The sequence below is a fragment of the Pristis pectinata genome, chromosome 6 (genome assembly GCF_009764475.1).
Source record: "Pristis pectinata isolate sPriPec2 chromosome 6, sPriPec2.1.pri, whole genome shotgun sequence".
Taxonomy (NCBI): Eukaryota; Metazoa; Chordata; class Chondrichthyes; order Rhinopristiformes; family Pristidae; genus Pristis; species Pristis pectinata.
In genome coordinates, this window is record NC_067410.1 from 26,922,002 (window position 1) to 26,942,967 (window position 20,966).

At 39.6% G+C, this 20,966-nt stretch overlaps 1 protein-coding gene across 1 annotated transcript in view; it reads right to left on the bottom strand.

Annotated features, from left to right (window-relative positions):
• Nucleotides 1-20,966, bottom strand: part of cfap20dc (CFAP20 domain containing) — a 263,203-nt gene that overhangs the window by 183,956 nt on the left and 58,281 nt on the right. The gene's annotated exons all lie outside the window — the stretch shown is intronic.

Below are 20,966 nucleotides of genomic sequence, written 5' to 3' on the forward strand. Positions count from 1 at the left end.
TGCAACCCACTATATGTGCAGAGAGCCATCTGTTCACACCTTCATTAAGCTTTCTTGATGAGATTCACACCTTCTGGATTCTAACATTTAAAAATTATATGGTGCACTTATAACACTAACTGTAATAAAAACACATCCAATGTGTAACTGTTAAAGATTTAGTAATTTGCTGTTAATTGTAGTCTGTGTGTCTTTTTAAAAACTTGAAACTGTTGCCATAGGGCAATGCTCACAAAAGGAAACAAACATATGTAACCAAGAAAGCTAGTTCCCTGAACTCCATCCTGACAGCTGTGCCCTGCTGGGGTGGTTGGAAGAAACAAATCTAAAGTTCTGCCTTGCACCATGTGAAGGGACTTGACATTTCTCCACTGAAATGTGAGCTTAGATTAAGGTTAACAATGTGTATCAAAAATGATAGAGAGGAAATGTGGGAAGGTGAGAAGGATGATAATCCTAGAATTGGCATTGTTGGTGTCTGCTGTTGCTCCTCCTCCTTCTTCCCTTTCCTACCTCAGTGCTCCTCCTTTATTCTACCTCTTCCTACCACTTGCAGAGTTAAAGATCAATGCTTGAAAGCCAACTAAGTCAGGGTCTGGCTTAGGGTGACCAGAGTACAATGGAAGAGACATCCATCACCCTTATTCCTGCTAACCCACTTTCAATTGTCACCAGCCTGAGGCTGCTTTTCCAAATAAATCAAAGCTTTTGACCATCCATTCCCACCAAAGCAAATGATGAGCACCAGAACCTCTGGCTGGAGTGCATGAGGAAAGTGGAAACTGGAGAGATACCTGACTGTAGTAATGATAATTCTCCCATAGTCACACAAAACTTGCACAAGCTACAATAGTGTTAAGGAGCTGCTGAGCTCATGATTTCCCCTTTCCACTTGTTAAATCTTCTCCATTCCTGCCCACTTTTATTTGGCACCAGGTCATCAGATGCCAGTTGATTTCTGTAAATTATTGCTGAAAAGAATATATACCATGCTCTCTCTATATATCATCAACAAATAGCTGGGAACAACGATACATTAGGAAGGACTGAATAATAGTTTGTACTGCTCATTAATAACAAGGAGTAGATATTACCTCCGGAACAATAAGGCATTGCACATCTGAGAGCCAAAAATAGGTGCAAATTTCCTTCGAGTGTTTATGGAATTGGAACAGACGTTCCATCAGACTTAGTATTGAATTCCAAAAAGTTTTGATAAATTCATTCTGGAAATGTGAACTGTTCTTATGACTGGTACAAAATAATTTTAGTTAATGAATTTTGGTCATACAATGAATTCTAAATGTTCCTTTGTAGTCAGCCCTTATTCACTGAGGCCCATATTAAACAAAACACTTAAGTATTTCATGTCAAAGTGAGTTTTTTTTGATCAAATGCAAAGCCAGCAAGAACTCCCTCACTCACTTCCTCAATATTATCCACAGAAATTATAAAAAGTACCAGCTCTATGTGTCAGCTGAAGATAAGGTAACAAGGCTGTGCACACATTCTATATCTTTCATTATTACATACACAACTAATCCAACACATGCTCCATGAACAAAAGAGCCCCGATTTTTCACACTTGCTATTTGGTCAAATATAACAAAGTGAAAAAGCACCTGCCTTACCTCATGCACCTGAACTGGCACAATAAAGAACTAGGCTTTTGTCCAGTTTAACAGTTTAAGAGAGAAAAGACTAAAAATCTGGGTTTATTTACTTATTTAAAAAGGAAATAATATTCAAAAGTCTTAATGAAACCAAAAAAAGTAAACAATAAAGAGAGATTTGTGATACCCAAAAATATTGGAAGCTGGTGGCATAAGTAGAGGCTTGAAAGGCAGAAGTTGGAGAGGGAACACAGAACAGTATAGCACAGGAACAGGCCCTTCGGCCAACGATGTTGTGCCAAACTAATTAAGCTAGTTATTAAAAGCCAACTAAACTAGTCCCCTCTGTCTACACAAGTCCATATCCCTCCATTCTCTGCATATTCATGTGCCTATCTAAGAGCCTCTTAAGCACCTCTATTGCATTTGCCTCCCACCCCTACATTACCATTCCAGGCACCCACCACTATCCGTGCTCTGCACACTTTAGATTCCAATACTTTACACAGAGGAACAGAGTAGATAAATTTTAAGAACCGTAAAGAAACTTGAAACGAGCTGAATTAATTTTTGGAATTAGTCAAATTGGTCACATTTCAGATCTACACTTTCCAATGTCTATAATGTAAAGAAGATGAGCTATTTGAGAACATGGTATGAAAGATTTAATTCAGCCGATTAACTGAATTTCACTGAAAGATATAGACTCAGAAATGCCATTGTATAATGCATTTTCTTTAAAATCAGCATTATGCAACTGAAAGTCAATTTTATCTGGAGTGAGGAAAGTAACAACTATTTCTGGTTCATTTCATGTCAATTTAAAAATTTGTCCAGATACTTCCAGGAGTGCGTTACAAGGATAAAATCATTCCCGCACAACATTCTTAAACATTGTGGGAACTTGGAACAAATTGCCCCAGAAGCAATCATCATTAGACAATCTCAGGGCAATTATTTTATCCAATGCAACACTAAAATGGGACCCCGATGAGGCAAGTCCCTGCATCTATCTACTGTCCCTCTCTGTATGCACTGATCTATCACAATCCAAAGCCCAAGCCATGGTCTCGACCTCCTTGATCATCCAAGACACCAATCTCCGACGGCCCAACCATCCAGACATCAACCCTCCAATCTCACAATCACCTATGAGACTCAATGGCAACCTCTGTATTCATATTCCCACTTATTACAATATACCTCATTTTCACTCCCACTCTTCAGCCACAATCCTAATCTTCCTTCTGATCAACATCTGCAAGCCCAGGGCCCCACTCTTCAATTCTGAGCCACAATATGTCTTCCACCCTCCCAATCATAACAGAGGCCTGAACCTTCTTTACTCCCAGCCCTGGCCCAAGGAACAAGCTCTGATCCTTCCCTTCACCACCCCAACAAATCAAAGCACAAGACCCAATTTTTGATCCCACAACCTAATCTTTCATACTCACCCCCAACACACCATTATCCAATCCTTTATTGGTGACCTACTAAAATATCCAAATTGATAAAACAAACCCACATTAGCAGAATGTAAGTAAATAGAAAATTTAAAACATGTTCATGAGGAAGAACTGCTATGCTGAAAATATACTCATCAGGATGACAAAATAAAAATCTTGACATGGAGTGACATACTTTGCTGGGACAGTGGATACTATAAATGAGATCTGAAAAGCCACGAAGTCATAGGTCAATATAACATTTCTATTGAAGTGAGGAAATTCAATGTTTAGAAGCATTCACCCAAACATCTGCAGGTTCTGCAATCACTCTAATCACAAAGAAGCAAGACGTATCACCCACGTGCCCATGATCCCATTGAATTCCCTGGATTACACAAGATTGGCAAATGCTCAGTGCCTATATGAGCATTGTTTGCGCAAGCACCTAATGGTAAAATCACAAAGTACACAGTGCAAACTGATTGCACATCTCTAAACCACCAAGAGGCCCTTTTTCAGAAAGACCAAAATCCGAGCACCGTGCCCACCAAAATTGCTGTTCTCAGTAAAGGCAGCACAAAATTAAATGTTAGGATATGATCCTTTTCCCAGAGAATTGTGGAATAGTCATACAGGTTGCCAACATATGAAAGGAATGTCAGATCACTGAGATTCCTTTGTGAGAGTTGGCCCTGTTTCCTGCTGGAATTAAGATCACATATGGAATTTTTTTTTTAAAAAAAACAACATAACAGTTTTGCTAGATATGAAGGCAAACAATCTTCTGGCTTTAAGTTGAATGTAACATTACATGCATAATAAATTTCACCAGGTAGTGGCAATAACAACTACTTAATTTGTTGGATCAAGAATTCAGAACTTGTAATAGACCAATTAGAAACACTCAATTACATTTTATTGGCTTTATCATATGGTTTCAAAAATTATTCACACTGTTGATTATCATTCAATGTTCTGCAGTAACCTAGAATCATATACAGTATATGTATATTCATTCCATTTGGGGTAAGATTGTTAAAATATTGTCAGGATGGATTATGGTTTTCTGATTTTTTTTGCCTCTTAGTGTATAGTGGCAGTGTTCCTTTGAAAGAAATGCTTACAATTGAATACCATACCAAAACAATTATGACGCTAAGAAGGACCTTGCTTGCTAGGTCATAACTGCAAATTAATAGCTTTGAAGTTAATGCTTTTTATTACAGACCTTAATCCACAGTGTTTTTATAAAGTGCAACAGATCTATTGAAATGAGAACGTGGTAGTGGTCAATTTAATTAATCTGAGTAATGCCTGGATACACACTGCACAATTTTGATGTTGCAGACTTCAAACATGCTGAGTTTCAAAATCAAGTATGAATAATTTATCCAAACAGCAACTATCACTTTGTAATGTGGAAAACCAAGGGAATGCATTTTGATGCAACATCGTCCCTCACTATGAATTAAATAATATGTAATTGTGCATGAATTCAATAAGCAGCACTCATCATCTTTGTATATTGATTTGACACTGAAGGATGAGATGTGTGCTTTTAAAAGCTTCTGATCAAACAAACCCTAAGTTCATACTTCCTATAATCCTTTTTGACCTTGATAACCAGTTTTTAGAAGAAATTCAAACGATTATTGACATAGTTTTATTGTTTTATCTGACTTTGTTGCCTCCATACATCCTATCAGCCAAGATGCGATAATGAGAATTTTTTTGCCTGCAATCAAATTCCTTTCAAGAACTGAAAGGGAATAGTAAAAATTATAAAAACTAAATTACTGTTGTGCCATTATAATTTTACAAAAAAGTGTATATACAAAATATCTGATGCGGAACCTCTAGGCACAGCTGGAAATCAGTCATTGCATTACTTTTTTCTGCATCTGATGTTCTTGTAGTGCAGCAAGGGCATGATTCATAAAACTGGGCTGAAAGAAAGCAATCAAATCATGGCAGTAAAGGTGGTAGTGTTAAAGACAGCATGAGACATTTTGGGTAATGTGGTGGAGAGTTCATGTGAAGTAATAACAAGACAGATGAGTAAATGCTTAGTTAAAGAAATAGGTTTTAAGAAACATCCCAGAGTAGAAAAAAGTACAAGGGAATTTCTGTGATTAGGCTCAAAGCAGCTGAAGAGCATAAACTAGCGGGCATAGGTCTAAGGTGAGGAAGAAAAGATTTAAAGGAGATCTGAGGGGCAGGTTTTTCCACATGGGGGGGGGGGAGGAGTGTGCATATGGAATGATCTGCTAAAGGAGGTGGTAGAAGCAGGTACAATTACAGCATTTAAAAGATATTTGGACAGCTAAATGTATAGGAAAGATTTAGAGGGATATGGCCAAATGCAGGCAATTGTATACAACACAGGTATGCATATCGGTTAGCATGGGTGAATTGGGCCGAAGAGCATGTTTCTGCGCTGTATAATTCTATGAATCTATGTGCGAGTTATGATATCTGCAGCAATGTTTTGGAAGATCATCTTTATGTAAGGTAGAAGAAGAGAGGCAAGCTGAAGACCATTGGAAGAGTTATGCTTTGAACTAACAAAGTTGTGGGTGAGGGATGAGGAATAAGTTTAAAGTCGAGTTTATTGTCATATGCACAGAAGCACATATGCAATATAAGCAGCATTCACAAAAAAAGTAAATTATGCACAATTTTTACAAGGAAAAAAAAACACAGTGGTTGAAGGGAAGTACCATGAACAAGGTTGCAGTCATCTGCAACTTTGATAAGGCAAGTTTCAGTATTGTAACAAGGCTGGAAACCAGATTCAAACACATCAAATTGCTGAAAAGATGGATATAGATTTGGGAGGTAACAACACACTCAAAGTTAGAAAAAGAGAAATGAAATGAAGAAGTAGTTTACAAATATGAATGGGTCAAGAGAGGATTTTGTTAAAGGAGCATGATGATGCTATGTTTGAAAATGGAGAGGTGGGGCACTTGTGGAAAGACCAAGAGCTGAGGCGAGACCATCATTGGACTCTTGATGGGACCAAGTGAACAGAAGATTCATCTCATGAACAAGATGAAAAGGCTGTGATTTCAGAACTATGGGAATAGTGGCCTAGCTCATTAGGGAAGCGAGAAAAAAAGCTTCAGAGAATGGATTAACTTTACTGTCTGTACTCATACTTTTCAAGTAGGGAAGAGTGGTTTGTAAGGTGATTTGTGGCAGAGGAGAGATTTGGGGCTTCTTAAATAATGCTTGAAAATTGTTAAGTATGGAAAAGAAAGCAAATCCAAACATCAAAGCTACTCCCAAATGGCCCAATTACAGACAGAATATCCATGCTGACTGTCTCTTCGATCCCATTTTGACAGTTTTATGATTTTCTTTTTACAGTACCTCTGCATCCATGCCCAGTTTTCAGACAGTTATGGGCTACACATAAAAAAGATGCCCAGGTCACCTAGGTGCCAGCATGTGACCTGATAACCAAGTTAGAATAAAGGCAATATGGAGGGTTACATTGGAAAATTGACAGAACTGAATGAAATGCAACCTGATTTGCTCTGTCCATTTGGAAAGAAATGTAGCTTTTCTGCCTGGTGGAAACAGCCTTGATGACTACCTTGAAGCAATAATGATGTGCAAATGGAAAGATGTCTCTGATGTCACCTGCTGCAGTCTAGAATGACTTCACAAGGATTATACACCATAGAATAGTACAGCACCAGACAGGCCATTTGGCCCATGATGTTGTGCCGATCTTGATGCCAATTTATATTAAATGTCCTCCTCCTGTGTATCATCCATATCCATCCATTCCCTTCCTATTCAAGTGTCTATCTAAAAGCCTCAAACTTCACCAGTCTGCCTGATTCCCTGGTAACCCATTCCAGGCACCTACCACTCTCTGCATAAAAAACTTTCCCTCACATCACCTTTAAACATTCCGGACCCCCCCCCCCCACCAACCTTAAAAGCATATCCTCTGGTGTTTTACATTTCTACCCTGGGGAAAAGATTCTGACTACCTACCCTATCTATACCTCTCATAATTTTAAAAACCTCTATCAGGTCTCCTCTCAGCCTCCAATGTTCTAGGAGAACGACCCAAGTTTGTCCAACCTTTCCCAATAGCTCATACCCTCTAATCCAAGCAGCATCCTGGTAAACTTCTTCTGCAACCTCTCCAGTCTCCACATCCTTCCTATAATGGGGAGACCAGAACTGCACACAATACTCCAAGTGCAGTCTGACTGAAGTTTTATATAGCTGCAGCACAACTTCCTCTCATACCCAACGCCCTTACCAATGGAGGCAAGCATGCCACACACCTTCTTTCCCATCTTATCCACTTGTGTAGACAATTTCAGTGAACTCTGGACCTGGAGCCCAAGATCCCTCTGAACATCAATGCTATTAAGGGGTCCACCATTAACTGTATACTTTCTCCTTTCATTTGACCTCCCAAAGTGCAACACCTCACACTTGCCCAGATTAAATTCCATCTGCCAATTTTCTGACCATATCTGCAACTGATCTATGTCCCACTGTATTCTTTGATAGTCTTTTACACTGTCCACAACTCCACCAATCTTGGTGTCATCCACAAATTTGTTAATCCACTAATCTACATTTTCATCCAAATCATTGATACACATCACAAACAACAAAGGTCCTAGCACCAATCCCTACAAAACACCACTGGTCATGGACCTCCAGCCAGAGTAACAGCCTTCCACCCCTACTTCTGTCTTCTATGGGCAAGCCAGTTCTGAATCCAAACTTGCAATTCACCCTGGATCCCATGCATCTTTATCTTCTGAATCAACCTCCCATGAGGGACCTTATCAAATGCCTTACTAAAGTCCATGTAGATAATGTCCACTGACTCACCCTCATCAAGCTCCTTTGTCATCTCATCAAAAACCTCAATGAAGTTTGTTAGGCATGACCTGGCCCGCACAAAGTCATACTGACTGTCCCTAAGCAGGCCATACCTTTCCAAATGCGCATAAATCCTATCCCTCAGTATCCTCTCCAACAGCTTCCATACCACTGACATGAGGCTCACTGGCCTATAATTACCTGGATTATCCCGGTTTCCCTTCTTGAATAAAGGCATAATATTTGCTACTCTCCAGTCCTCTGGGACATTGCCTGTTGCTAAGGAGGACACAAAGATCTTTGTCAAAGCCCCAGCAATCTCCAAACTTGCTTCTAGAATATATGTCATCAGGCCCTGGGGTCTTATCCACCTTAATGCTTTTCAGAAGACCCAGCACTATCTCCTCCTTAATCACAAAATGTCCCAGCACATGAGTATGTCCAACTCTGTTTTCACTACCCTTCAAATCCTTGTGTACCCAGACAGCTGGAGATAGACCATTCATGCCCTGGCTTTAAGATTGAGTCAAGGCCAAACCATGTGGAAGAGTTCAATTATAGCTTTCTTGCTTAAGTAAACATAACTCGCGTAGAGTTCCTCAGGAAAGATAAAGGAGTAACTACTTCCCATTTAAAAATAAAAAAATGCTGGGAATACTCAGGTTGGGCAGCATCTGTGGAGAAAGAAACAGAGCTAATGCTTCAGTTCGATTCTACCTGACCTGCTGAATATTTCCAGCATATTCTATTTTTATTTCAGATTTCTCACATTTGTAGTTTTTTTGCTATAAGATGGCTGTTTCCCATTTCATTGGTCTGCTAAGAACTTGAGCTCCATCGTAGCTGATTATAGACCGTGACCTGATCTGAATGCCTAAATGCAGAAATGGAAAACTCCAGATGAAGACAGACAGTCATCACTAAATCTTTAAAAAGCATATGCTTTTAAATGTGTGAAGTTGGGTTGCCAGAGCCCTCAATGAATACATTCAAGCTAAAAGCAAATAAGTAATTTTGCACTGAAAATCCCTGGGTAAAGCTTACACTTACAGCTATTCACAATATATCCTGTCAGTGCTGTCTCAACTGTGTTGAGACGGTCATAAATCTTGTCTAGCTTCTGCTGCAGCACTTAACTGCTGAATACCAAGTTATTTCCTTGTTACTGGTGTCACTATGGAAGCCTACCATTTAAAGAATAAATGACACAGAGGGATAATGTTTTATGACATTCCTGGTAATTCCAAGGAAGTAATTGCACTTAACACATGGCAGAAGACAAGAAAATGGACTGGGTTGTCAGTTTCCAACTCCTCCTCATCATTTAAATGAGGCAGGGTGAAGAGGAGGCAGCTACTGGCCTTTCCTATTGGACCTGGGAGGGTATGTCCAGGTTGGTACGGAGATGTGCAAGAGGCCTCAACACACTTTTGTCTCAGATCAAGCATAGTATTTGTTGTCATCAGTTGTTCTTGAAAAATGAATTTTGAATGATTTGTGAACATTCAGTTTATGTAATCTCGCTCTAGTGCCATTGGCTCTTTCAGGTACACATAATCTATTTACAAAGTATTACTCAGTCTAATGAAATACAGGAATCTCCACTCTTAATGTATTTTGTTCAGTACTTTCTCCTATGCTAAAATGACTGTTGACATCGCAGTGGTCTACGTTATTTGTGCATCCTTTAAAATGATTCAAAATACCCCAGCAATTCCGAGGATTGCACCTCCTCCTAAGAAATAACACACCAAGCTATAATTTTTAATACCAATCTGAATGCAATTAAATGGAAATAGTAAAAGGTGAATATTTGATGGACATCTGTTTCTTAAACCTTGCAGTGGATGATGCAAACAATCTTCAACAATGTGAACAAGATAAGTGTTAATGCCCAAAATGTTATCCCTGGAAGTGCATGGAATGTCATAAAGGGTTATAATGGACTAATTACATACTTAGAAAACTGGAATCAATAGCACGTACCCATCATCCAGGAAAAAGCAAGATCATTGTGACCAGACTTGAAAGAATGCAAGGAGAGTGATAGATCTTCTGAAAGTGATAATGTGTTCAAAGACACCCATGGCTGATTTGAAAGATGCAGAAAAAGTGCAAACCTGTGTGGAGAGGCAGCAAGTGCAGAAATCACACTGGCAGGAAAAATTTCAAAAGAAGTCAAAACAAATCATTGAGGATGATGGCTACTGTCCTAAACAACTACCTAATGTAGATGAGATGGGGCCCTTTTGGAAAATGATGCCCTCAGGTACATTCATCTTAACAGATAAGGAAACTACTCCTGCCTCCAATTCAGCCAAAGATCACTTTACTTACTGTTCCCCTTGGAGGCAATGTCAAGGATGATTGTAAGAAGTCTCTCTTATTCTACCATGCAGAGAATCTGAGGGCTCCAAAGAGATATTCAAAGGCCATTCCTCCAGTGGTGTGATGAGATCTAACTAAAATGTCTGGATGACAGTTTTGCTTTTCCAAGATTCTATTACAGTTTCTCTTTACAATATGTCTCATCTCCTTCAGCAAACAATTTATGCAAAGAATAATGTGGACAATAGCATCTTCTTATAGTATCTCATTGTTAACAATACCCCTGAACATCCAATTAATATTGAGGACAATATCTGGGTACCAGTTTTACACATCACAGTTATAACCCAAGGACTAGGGTCCTGTTGCTGTCTTCAAGGCTTACTATCTACAGTACAAATAACACATGTCCTTTTGGAGTTCATCAGCAATGACACACCTACCAATCAGGGAATTCGGCTATCTACCAATGCTGCCACCTTCAAGGATCTTTGGACTTGTATACCAAGGTTTATCTGTTCCGCAATAATTCCTCGGACCCTACCATTCAAGGTGAATGCCCCAACCTCATCAATACTCCCATTAAGTACAACCCCAAACTTATCTGGATTAACTCCATCTGCCATTTCTCAGCCCATTTTGCCAACACATCAATATCACCCTGTATCCTAAGACTATCCTCCACACTATCAATACATTCTCTGGGAACTCAACCCTTTCATAAATAGAAGTTAGTGTGGCTTCCTGTTATCCCAGGCCATGGATTGGATTTATTTGCTGATACAGAGGGGACTTTCTCCAATGCAGTACTCACTCTTTCACAACACTTACGGCAGCCATGGTATTCACGATACTGTCAGAGCGATAGCAAGCCACCCCCCCCCACACACCATGCTTCTCTTCTTCCTTTTCCTAGCCTCTCTCTTTTTTTCTACCCCCCTTTTTCCCTTTCTCTCCTTACCTTTGACCTATTCCCTGATGGATCTGCTCTCTCCACCTCTGCACCTGCCTATCACTATCTCTTACCTGCATCTACCTATCACCACCTTGTGCCCACCCCACCTCCCCTCTTTTGTCCACATATCACTGCTCTGCTTTTGCCTCCTATATATTGGGCTTCCCCTTTTCCTATCTTCAGTCCTGAAGAAGGGTCCTGACCCGAAGGGTCCCGCTTTTCTCCATGGATGTTGCCTGGCCTGCTGAGTTCCTCCAGCATCATGGTGTTTTTCATCTAGGTTCCAGCATCTGCAGTCTTTTGTTTCTCTGATAGCAAGGAACATGGATGAAAGCAAAATGGGCTGAATGATCTGCATCAAGAAAACACAATTTGAATGCTGTGATTCAAATCCAGAGACATCATCTTTCTGCAATATCTCATATAATGGATAAATTGATGTGAACTTCAGAAATACTGTTGGATTCATGAAGTTTCAGAGAAAAGATGCAGGGTGGGGGGGGGGGGGGGGTGGAGGGGTGGTAAGGTGCCATTATTGCCTCAGAAAGCAAAGGCTTTGTGCACTCTCCCAACATAAAGAGACCAACTCGGATAGTATGCATATATAACCCCAGTTGTAGAACTTTTGATGTCTCTTGCCGGATACATCAAGAGAGCAGGAAAATGTATCAAAATTAACAAAAACTTAGGAATCTGGACCAGCAAATAAGGAATCAAGCTAATACTTAAAGTGGATGGAAAGGGAAGCATCATTCACCTACTTTCCTACTATAATCAGAGGGGGTTGTGGCTTCATGGTCCATGCAGAGCAACCCAGTAAGTGCCGCAGCACATCTGGAATCTGAAACCAATGAACTGTAATCATCTGTAGAAGTTGCAGACAGGGATGCCACCAGACCCATGGACTGCAAGCGAGCAAATTATGCAACTGATGTGGGGAGGCAGGGCACTCCTAATGCCTGCCCCAAATGCTCTTTCAGCTATGCAAGGGCAAGAGAAGAATCTGGCAACACTATCATTAAGGAAAATGTTCCCCTCTTCTCACAGACAGCATGCCAAACAAAAAGGAAGTCTGGGCACAGTAAACTACTTTGCTCCATCTGTAAGCCCCTACTCTCCTACCCCCAGTGAAAAATTCAATGGAAAAGGAAACAATGGAGGTACTAACAGGAGATAGGCTGGTGGTAAAAAGAGATCAAAAATATCAACTAAAAGCAAAATAGAGTCACAGAGACACATAACATGAAGACAGGCCCACCGAGTCATTCTTTCTTTCTTGTATAATGTATGTTTAATTTATGTTTTTCTTGTGAATGTTCTGTATCTGATGCTATGTGCTTGTGATGTTGCTGCAAGTTTTTCATTGCACCTGTGCATACATGTACTTATGCATATGACAATAAACTCAACTTTGATTTTGACTTCCATGCCAACCATCAACACTACTTTACACTAATCATACATTAATCCCATTTTTTTTATTCTCTTCAAATTCTCATCAATTATCACCAGATTCTGCCACTCACCTACAAACTAGGGACAATCTACATTGGTCCATTCACCTACTAATCCACATATCTTTGGGAGGAAACTGAGCACCCAGAGGAAACCCCTGTGGTCACAAGGGGAACATGGAAACACCACACAGGCAGCACCCAAATATCAGAACTGAAGCCAGGTCTCTAGCACTGTGAGGTAACAGCTCTACTTTCTGCAGCAGTGCGCCACCCCAACTCGAAGATAATGGCACAAAATTGTAAATGTACCAATCAAATAATAGAAGCTACTTCTTATCAATGAGGAAATCATGCAAGGACACCATTAGCACAGACAAAAATAACAGTACAGTGAAAGGGAAAGAGAGAGAAAATGACTCAGACAAAAACCTGCTGGGTTGTGACTTGGACCTTAAATTGTATCCATCAACATGTGCAGTGGTAAGGTTTTGTGTTGCGACTATGGGATACCTCGCCAAGGTCAAGGCTGGCCTCTCATTATTTGCAGGAGTACGGCTTTCCGCACCTCAGACACTATCAACAGAATTGCAATAGTCGTCCAAAAAGCAATCAATCAATCTGGTCAGGAGGCAAAAATTGCTGCTTCTGTAACTTTGTTATTCTGCTTTAGGGAGGCAACTTCATCAACACTGAAGTTAGAGGTGGTTGGAAGCTGACTCCTAGTAGCAGACATAGCAAACATATATGTTTCACTCTGGATCATCAATGTGCATCTACTCTGAAGTATATGAAAAGCCAGACATACTTCAGCAACTTCCACTGCTGTTGGTAATGCCTTAGCCAGTCAGTCAGTCCGAGCAGTTACTTCAAAGATACCATTGATTCATTCCAATTCTGCTAAACCTTTCAGCTGCAAACTAGAAGCCATCTCTACTATTCTGGTTGAAACAGTAAAAGATGTTAGGTAGTGCAAAGTTTTCAGCACAGCAGCAATAAACCTGATCAAGGCCAGATGAGTCAGTCTGGTCCCAGATAGAATTCCTCTCTGATCCCAAATATTCATGGACAGATCCAATGATGTAACACTAGTGTTCTTCTCTGATCATTACCTCCTGCTGGTTTTTACCTAAGGGAATACCAGAAGCTGGCAGGGAGATATGGAAGCTGAATGTCAAACTGCTGAACCTTGAAAACGTCAAGGAAATGAAAATCAAAAACTGCAGGTCCTGAAAAACTAAAATAAAAACAGAAAATGCTGCAACTACCCAGCAGGTCAAGCCACATCTGTTCAAAAGAATTATACAGTTTGGTGAACCATGAAACTCCTCTCTAAAATTCTCAATATAAAATATGAAATATTAACTAGACACATTTAAATAATTAAAAACACATCTAATGTTAAATAACTAAAAACAAAAATTACTTACCTTACTCTGTGCTTTCCAAATGACAAGCTGGAAACCATCATTGGAATGAATGGGGTTGCCAATCACATGCCAGGTCTGACCTGGCAATAGGTTAGGAAATCCAATTCCTCAGCACGTAGTGGAGAATCCTAGCAAAACTACTCAGCACTGGCATTTAAAAATAGACGTAATGCCGCAGGTCAATCAGTAACTTTCAGGCTAATAGTGGATCTGCATGGATCCAGGGTTTCTGTTGGAATGGCTGAATGCCAGCAGTCTTCTTTCTAACCACTTACGGCTGGGGAAGATTCACTCCATTGACTTAATGCAAGTGGTATCAAAGTCCACAAACTAAATAACTCCATGTACATTCAAAAAAAATATTTCCTCGGAGTAATTTCAGCAGCTTTTTTTTAAATTCCTGGCTTTAGACAATATTTTTATTAACATTGTCTGAAGCCTGGGATATTTGAAGCCACATGTTAGGTACTGATAAAGCCTTTCCCGATGTCTGATTAATTATTTTTAAAATATATAAATTGCTTCTGCATTTTAAAATTACTTGTGAATGACACCAATACATCTTGGTAGATTGCTTTGACATTGCTCACTGACATCACCTATCTGAAGCACATTCCTCCATTTGAATACTAATAACACCTGTCATTGTGTTCAGATGCTCTTTTCTTGTTCCTTTCAACCTCTTCAGGCACTTTGTGAAATACATGCTTTTTCATAAAATTATCCACAACCATGGGTGTCTGAAGTGATACATGATTAGCAGCTTTTACTCCAATTTTGCTGGCACTTGTAAGACAGTTTCCATAATGTCAGCTCTCATCAAAAAGTCACACATAAATGATCACGCCATGGAGGAATAGAGAAGAATACATTCTGCTGATGAAAAGAACAGTGCTCAGACCTTGAGGAGCACCATGTTGCATTAACCATCTGTATTGGGAAAACTATCTTCGGTTATTTGGATATTCTATTCAAGCATCTTTGTTGTCTGCATAACAAATGAATTTCCAGAGTGGCCTCTTGAAGCAGATGAACAGCATCTCTGAAGTCAGACTTGTCTGGTAGCACAGAATTATAGGCTCAGTTATGAATTGGTTACAGTTAACTCCTGTTTATCATTCCACAAATAATTGCTTAGGTCAGGGAAGACATCCTACAATGGTTTAACAATTAAGTAACTCTTGTGTTGTACTGGGCTACTCTGTGGATAGTGCTCTTTCATGGCTATGTCAGCACTGATTGTGAACAGATTGGTTAGAGGTTTTTTTCCCCCACAATTAATTTGGGTTATACGAGAGGTGCGATTTTGTTTGTGGGCTCCACGTAATGCAAGTCTTTTCTGGATAATTGTTCCCAACCAACCTCCTTTGACAGGGTAACTAACAGAGATTGTCAAATCAGTATGATGCCAGAGATAACGCCATTTATATTTATCATATTTGAACTACTGTGTGTGGTTCTGGTTGCCACACCACAGGAAGGATATGGCAGCAATAGAGAGTACAGAAGAGAGGAGTCCATGTGCTGGTGTTGAAATTTTAATAATCTGTGCTGTGTCTAAGGATTCTTAATGATTGCACTTAATGATTCTTCTAGGCACAATGTGAAGCCAACATATGGTCAATGCTACTGATTAATTTGTCTTATTACTATGCCATAAAATGAGTGCCATCAGAACAGATTGGCTGCTTAATGCAGAGATCTCAGCTAAGAAAATGGTGCTTTCACCAGTGCAATTTTTACTATACTGTAGCCATCTTAGAAATGGCTAATCCTTTATTGTAAAGAGTTTGCTGTTATGAGCAGCTTTTCCCTAACTGCTGGAGTGGGCTCATGAGAATCTCTTAAAATGACAACGCCACCTGATAAAGTCATTCAGTGAAGGCTTCCCTATGTGGCCATCTGCTGGCATCATCTTCATCTGCCTGACTGTCCACCTCTTGGAAGGCTGCAGGTAATGGCTAAGCCTTCCTGACAGTGATGTTGTGGGCTATGTAGCAGACAACAGCAAAGTATCCCACCTTCTCTGGAAGGTATTGCAGGGCACCTCTGGAGCAGTTCATATATTGGTATCTCTTCTTGATTTTCCCCAATGGTTCCTTGTCGTCCTGTAGCTGTCATTATAATAATACTCAGGTGCTCTGGCCAGAGCATTATTACAATGACAGCGGAGATAGTTCTTTGTCCCTCAAAATTCAGCCTTCTATGCAGTACAACAGCTGGAATATGGTGGACTTATGTAGATTGTCTAAGTATGAGTCATTCAAGCTCTCTATGATATGGCATAGATCATAAGAAATTCCTTCCCAGGGCTGCAAAACTATTGAACACTCAGGTAGAGATAGCCCTTAGACTTACATAGAGATCTAATATTACAAATATGTGGGTCACAAGAGAAACCTGAAAGATGAATGCAATCAATCACCTCTTGAAGCCCATAATACTCCCAAATTAGCGTATCCATCTCAACTAATGATCTTCGCATCAGTGACATTTCTAGTGCTGTAGTGCATTACAAGCCATGAAACTATAACATAAAAGCAAGGATGTAATGCTGAGGCTTTATAAGGTATTGGTCAGACCACATTTGGAGTATTGTGAGCAGCTTTGGGTCACATATCTAAGGAAGAATGTGCTGGCATTGGAGAGGGTCCAGAGGAGGTTTACGAGAATGATCCCAGAGATGAAAGGGTTAACGTACAAGGAGCATTTGGTGGTTCTGGGACTGTACTCGCTGGAGTTTAGAAGGATGAGGAGGGATCTCATTGAAACCTAGCGAGTATTGAAAGGCCTCAATGGAGTGGACATGGAAAGGATACTTCCAGTAGTGGGAGAGACTAGGACCAGGGAGCACAGCCTCGGAATGAAAGGATGTCCCTTCAGAACACAGATGAGGAGAAATTTCTTTAGCCAGAGGGTGGTGAATCTGTGGAAGTCATTGCCACAGATAGCTGTGGAGGCCAAGTCATTGGATATATTTAAAGCAGAGGTCGATAGGGTCTTGATTAGTAAGGGTATCAAATGTTACGGGGAGAAGGCAGGAGAATGGGGTTGAGAGGGAAAAATAATTCAGCCATGAATGAATGGCAGAGCAAACTCAATAGGCCAAATAGCCTAATTCTGCTCCTATGTATTATGGTCTTATGAAATGTGACACAGTTTACCCAAAACTACCACCTGTTAAGACTAAGAGGCTCGGAAGTTCAAGAAAAGAAATGGTCCTATGTTGACCCTTGAGGAATATCACAATCTATTAACTTCCAGTCCGCAAAACAGCTATTTACCACAACTGTCTGGTTTCTGTCCTTCAGTGAATTTCTTATTGGTGCTGCCCTGACCCTTGGTGCTCAATTTTACTAACTAGCCTTTCAGGTGAGTCTCTGCCTAACTAAGAATAGCATCTTCTGAAAATTCATTAAAGTGACTTTGACTGAATTCCCTCCATCAATCTTTTCTATTGCTTCATCAAAAACAAATCACATTAGTTAACATGCTCCTCAATTCCAAACTTCTGAGAGTCTATTTATTTTGTGATTATAGATTCCAAAAGGTCCTCTACGACCAAGTTTAAAATAAACAGTCCATGGTTGCCATACATGTCCTAACAACCCTTTTGAGGTTGCCACATTTGTTATTTTTCAGTCCTCTGGCACCTCTCCTGTAACAACAGAATATTAATATATATACTGGCAAGCTTTCTGCAATCTCCACTACCTTTAACAACTAAGGATGCATTCCATTTAGATTAGGTGACTTGTTTACTTTAGACAAAGTCAAACCTTTCCAGTGCTTCCTGCTTATCAGTTTTTATCCTCTCTATTTTTTATTATTACTTCCTCTTCTATAGAATCTGGAAATTAAGGAAAGCAGCTAAAATGGCATAACCAAAAAGTCAGGGGACAAACAAAGGGGACAAACTTGGTTATAAATTAGCAGGTTTCAAAAATTAAAACAAAGCTGGCAGAAAATTGAGGGATGCCTAATTAGTGGGGCAGAACCTGCTGGGAATTGCCAGGAGTTCAATTACCTCCCAACTTTCTGAGCAAATGCAGAAGTTGTGTATTTGCTTGATGAACTCGATTGCTAAATTCCCAACTGTGCTCCGATGTTGGGTTCCTTGGGGAGTCCCGATGCAGTGGTCAAAGTTGCTGGTATCACCTTATGGTTGAGTGAGGGGAATTTGCTATTGGTTACATCTGGCACAGGAACAGCAAATTTGAACAAAGAAGTGGCTGTGATTTAAATAAAAGGTAAGTAATTTAATAAGCCTTGAATTTTCTTTAATCATTTTATTGTTAAAAATTTGTTATTGTGATTTGAATTATTTGTTCAAATTTTTCAACACTACTTTTCTGATAATTATGTAATCATGTTGAACAATTTTTGAGTGCAGTTGTTTTCAGCACTGACAGCTTGTGAAGAAATTTGGAGCATGGCTTTTTCAGCTGTCAAAGATTTTTTTTCAGCTATTTCTTGGGAAGACATTGTTTTCAGCCACACACTTGACAATGGGTTGAGCAATGCCTCAACACTTTACATCAAGATAGCACCAACCAGCAAGTTGACAATGATCGATCCACAGAAATCTATGGTTGGTACATACATCAGCATCAAGCCTCTAGCCCAATAAGTAAATTAAATAAATGGAAATATTACCAGGAAACCTAGCTAAGGGAAAATTCAGCAAAACTGTCAGACAGCAGGGGATTTCTGGAAGAGGTCAGCAGTGTGCTGGAGAAGTGGGGTGGAAGCTTGGAAGAATGAGGTAAGAATGGGACTGATATCAAGTGGGAGGAATTTACAGCATCTGGCAGAAACTGCAGATTAGAGGGTTGCAGAGCGGGCTAGAGATCAGGTGGTACCAAGCTGACTCAATGGACGTTCACAGGGAGGTAGAGTGGGGTGGACAGTAGAGGATGGGTGATAAAGGAAAGACGTAGGCATGCATTTTACTATGTAACCCTCCCAGTTTGATACAGTGATAAGGCGGCCACGTTATCCTGGGATTACCCAGCATGGTCCAATGCTCCAAATGGAGTGGAGCGCAGGAATGACAGTATCAAGTGTCACTGATGTATGCACAAATCGCCCAATCAAATTTTTCAAGTGACATATTATGATTCAGAAAAGGTTACACAGGGAAAAAGTACAGCATTTTACAACTGAATTTCCAGGCCCAAACCCAAGGAAGCATGCAGATACTGTTCCTTAAAACATTGATGGTAAACAAAACAATAAGTTAATGAAAACTTATTGCCAGTAGGCAAGTGAAGATATAGGAAGAATCAGAATGAATTTCCTTTTCACTCCATTATACTTTCTGCCCTTTCTCTATTCTACTGATCCATTTATAACTTAATTTTTAGTATTTCTTTCCTTGCAAAAAAATGCACTCTATATCCTTAATCACAATAATCATAATAAAACTTGAAGGTTTTACTTTAACGCTCTTTGTTTTGTATCTAGCCTGTTCAAAACTTCAGATTAAGGCTCTACTCTGTAACAGAGAAGCACTGCAAACACATTTGGTGGTACTAGAAAATTGCTAATTGTAGAAATGTTCAGGAGGTCATGCAGTCAGTATCCTTGGAGATAGAAACAGAATTAAAAGGAAATGTTTGTGATAGAGTGGGTAGTAGGAGATACTAAATAACAAAAAGGACGATGGTGTAAAAAGGTGGAAATGCTACACAAGGGAATAGAAGGGCAGCCTGGAGGTGGTGTAAATAGGAGGAGAATTATTACCTGAAATTAAGAGAAAGTGAATGCTTAAAATCAGAAATAGAAAACAGGAAGTACTGATTATGTTGTCAGGCTGTAATGTGCCTATTCAAAGATGAGATACTGCTGCTCAACTTAAACTGAATTTCATTGAAACATTGCAGGAGGCAAAGGACAGAATGGGAGAGGAGCATAGAATTAAATTGACAAGAAATTAGATTATATTTGTGGCCCAAATAGTGGTGGCCCACAAAGCTTTCACACAGTAAGTGTTCATTCTCCCCAGTGTAGATACCACCATACTGTGAGCAGCAAATACAGAATAACAAATCAAAAAAATAGAAGTAAAGCACTGCTTTAACTGAAAAATTAACCTGGGGAGGCCTGGTCTGTGTGGTAGGAAGGGAAGAGTTGAAGGGACAGATGTTGCATCTCTGCTGTTGCAAGGAAAGATGCAGTGAGAAGTGAACAAGAGCATCAAAAAGAGAATTGACCCTTTGAATTGCTGAAAGGGGAGGAGAGGAGAAGATAATAGAAGAGTTAGTCTGTTTATTGACACTATGCTGGCTCCTGTCTCATCAGTTCCAATTCCCCTGCTCTGTTCCCCAATGTCCTGCAAATTATTCTTTCTCATGTGATATCCATGTGATTGGTGTTTATTTGATGGTGGAGGTGTCAGACGTTTTACATTTATAGTACCAGAAAATTATTATTAACATTACATTCCTCATGCCTAATCCAAAAAGCCCAATCCAGGTATTTTATGAAGACTGAATATTGTACCAAAGTAAATCAGCCATAGTTGCACCACCTACCACAAAAGAAAAACAGCCATTAGTATTTACTCATTGCTTCTATTCTACATTCTAAATATTTTTTTTCTTCTTTCATGTAATCCATTAATGCCATTCAGAGGAAATCTAAGCAAGTTATCAAGAACAAAATCTTCCCACCTATTCACTGAATATAAACATGTTAAGTATTTCACAATTTATCAGTTTTACTACAATGAGAATAGACTTTATATGCTGTTTGTCTCTAATTCATGCATGGGCAACAGTTCTTTATTCACATAAACATTCTGAACTATTGTAATTAAGAAAGTAACTGCAATAACAGATGTTTTGTGCTTTCAATTCCCATGACAGTGCACA